The sequence below is a fragment of the Octodon degus genome, unplaced genomic scaffold, assembly GCF_000260255.1.
Source record: "Octodon degus isolate 3935 unplaced genomic scaffold, OctDeg1.0 scaffold00002, whole genome shotgun sequence".
NCBI lineage: Eukaryota > Metazoa > Chordata > Mammalia > Rodentia > Octodontidae > Octodon > Octodon degus.
The window spans coordinates 19,226,203-19,229,769 of NW_004524578.1; positions in this window are offsets into that span (position 1 = coordinate 19,226,203).

Below are 3,567 nucleotides of genomic sequence, written 5' to 3' on the forward strand. Positions count from 1 at the left end.
CATCTTGTACAGCAATTAACCACTAAGAAGAATATATGCAGTGTATTATTTGTTGAAACTGTACTTCCGATGTGATTTGAAACTGTCTCATTGCTGTTTATCAATAAAACTTTGGAAAAAAAGAAAGAAAGAAAGAAAGAAAGAAAGAAAGAAAGAAAGAAAGAAAGAAAGATAGATAGATAGGTAGATAACCATGCTGCATGCTGTTGTGGAACCCAAGAAATCAGAGTGACCAATAGGAAAAGGGGAGGATTTATTTCTGTGATTTTAGATGCATATCAACTCAGCCAAACTCCTGTCCAAAATGCTGGGTATTAGAACAAAGGAAGGTTCAAGTTTTTTCATTTGGCTGAAGGGGTTGGTTTTTAGAAAGGTAGGTTGGGGGGGCGTTAATGAAGGGCACAGAAGCAAGACAAAGCAATTATTAATTTATCATTAAAGGAAGACAGAGCCTTATGAATCCTGAGAAAACCAAATGACCAACACAGGACATAGTTGTCCATCCTAATCACACCAGAACAAGAAGTTATAGCTACAGGAGAGGAGAAGTTCCAGAGTGATTGCTCTTTTAGTCTCTTTTCTATACATTAGCATTTTTTGTCTTAAAAGAAAAACAAAATGTGTGCCACAGGTGCACAATGGTGCAACCTCACTGGTACAACCACTTGTTCTGTCGGATTGGAAGTTGCCACAGAAATGTGTGGTCTGTGTATGTGGCTGCAAACCAAGTCACATGGTGCCTGGTGACCAAGGTGTAGGGAGTGTAATCCTCCGAGCTGGGCTACAAGGCTCTAGACAGAAATAAGGGCTCCTTCAGCCACTGTCAGGGTTGTTACTCTTGTACACAGACTGGCCAATGAGAAGGGATCACACATGCCATCCCACCCTGCTATCCCTGGTGCCATCACCCAGCCAGTCCTGCTCCCCAGGTTGGGGTCCCCCACCGGCAGCTGGGGAGCAGTTATTCCAGGAACTCGGCTCAGCTAAAAGCACTAGGCTTAGGCAAGGATCTCTGCTGCCCTTCCCTTCCCTGGGGCACCCACTTGCTGACAGCCCCACCTTTAACCCTTTCTTTCCTTGGGCCTAGAGACTAGTCCAGGCCCCTGACCTAATCTGAGCATCTCCAAGCCTCACCCTCTCCCTCAGCCCACTGTTTCGTTTTGAGACAATCATGTTATGTAGCTCAGGCTGGCCTTGACCTCACTATGTGGTCTAAATTGGTCTCCAACTTTCAGCGATCCTCTTGCTGATCTCCTGAGCCCTGGGATTATAGATGAGTACCTATACCCAGCTTGCTGCACCATCTGTCCTAATCCTTCCTAAATCTTAAAACAGGGTCTCACTAGATTGTGAAGGCAGGGATGGAATGTGAGATCCTGTTGCTTCAGCCTCCTAGAGTGCTAAGATTAAAGGCTTGGGCCACCAAGCCTGAGACCTTTGGACTCCCTGGTATGTGCACCTGCACTCTTACTCCCCCCAACACACACCAGTACTACAGATGTATCCACTCTTGACTCTTCCCACTATGCCCCAAACTCAGGAATAATCCCCATCCTGCTCCACCCAATACTATAGATAGCTAAATTATTTAGAAATATTGTAGGGTTGGCCAAATAGCTCAGCGGATTAAAGCACCTGCCAGCAGGCACAGGGGCCAGGGGTTCGACCCCCCAGCCTGAATTGCCGGCCTTGCCCCTGGGTTGCACTGAGACAGCAATTGAGACTGGGCATGGTGGCTTGCACCCATAATCCCAGTTCTTGGGAGGCTGTAAACAGGCAGATCACTATGAGTCCGATCTAGTAGTGAGACCCTGAACACCCTGTAGACCCTTTCACAAATACAAAAAAAAAAAAAAAAAAAAAACCCTCCTTCTGGGACTGGGACTGGGGCAATGGCTCGTAGAATAAGTGCTTGCCTGGCAAGCACAAGGGCCTGAGTTCAATCCCTGGTAAAAAAAGAAAATCAAAAAGAAATATTGTAGGCAGTCAGAGTGGAGCCCTCAAAAGGTCAGTACAGAAGACAACTGTGGCTAGAGGAGGTTCACTGAAGGCTTCTGGAAAAGAGGACTGAAACATCCATAGACTTCCCTGAAGGATAAACAGCAGTGAGTGGTGTCACTCACCTTGGGGTGGTGGAACACACTCCTTCTGGGAAAGTTGTGCTTGCTATGACTTGCTTCCCAATTTGATCCCCATTTAATCAATGCTATCTAAGTGATCATACTTGTTTTTCCCCTTTTTTGGTGCTGGGAATTGAATTCAGGACCTTGAGCTTGCCAGGCAGGTGCTGCACCACTGAGCTATAACCTCGGCCCTAAGCACCTATACTTGTAATCTTACTGGTTCACCATAGTTTTGTCCCCTCTTTTTTATTTTTTTGTGGAACCGGGGATTGAACTCAGGCCCTTGCACTTGCCAGAGAAGTGCTTATTCTACTGAGCCATCTCCCCGGCCCAAGTTCCATCTCACACCCACTTTATGACTTTCCATGGGATCAATATTACCTAAGGCCCATATGTGTAATTGTACTAGTTGACTATAGTTTTGTGTCACCTTAAACCCACCTGACTTTGTGGCTTTGCTCAATGAACACCCTTGAGAAATGGGGTCCACAGGCAACCCACTTTCCAGGTGCTCTTCTGTCCTTTCAAGACAGCTTTCTTTCTCTCAATATCACTCTCCCTAGTTCTGACTTCCCTTGTTCCTAGAATCCACTCTTTGATTTTAAAGAAATAAACTCAGCGTTTTATTTTTATTTATTTTTTGTGGAACCAGGGATTGAACTCAGACCCTTGTACTTGCCAGGGAAGCGCTTATTCCACTGAGCCATCTCCCCGGCCCCAACTCAGCGTTTTAGACATCTAGCAAGTCAGGAGTTTCTTCTTCTTTCCCCTGTATCACCACGGTCCTCAGCTCAGACCAGGGCTGTTATCCACGAGACCATCTGCTCTCCTCCTTGTCCTCTCTGTGCCATGCTCTATGGCCACTGACAAGCTCACAGTCCTGCAACCCTGACCCTGGAATGTTCTCCACACCTACCTCTAACCACCGACACAGTCCCACCCTGGTCTGGTGTAGGCCACCAAGGGTAAGGGTCCTCCCTGGGCTTTGGAAGGCTTTGACTACCGCAGGGTGGTTAGATGTCAGATAGGAACTGGGACACCTGGGCACTGATCAGGGACAAGGGCCACCCATGAGGACACATGGGCCTAGAGAACTCTGTAACCTGAAGACAGTGGCTGTGGCTTCCTTGGGGTAATGTAACAATAGGTTATAGCCTGGGGCTCTGTGGCTGGGGCAGGGATGGCAGGAATGTCCCACTGCAGGTAGGTATCCCATGGTGTTAGACTTAGGCTGGGATGTTAGGCAATATCACTGGAATTCTTGTCCATCTGGCAGAGTTCAGAGTCTCAGGATTCCTTTGCTCTGAATTCCACGTAATGTCATTGTGGACATTGGGCTGGGTGGCAGCTCCTAGGGCCCCGCTGTGGGAAGGGGCAAGAGTGTCTAGGGGGCCCAGGAGGGGATATTGGCAGAAAACTCTTGGTCTCAAAGGGCAAGCCCAGG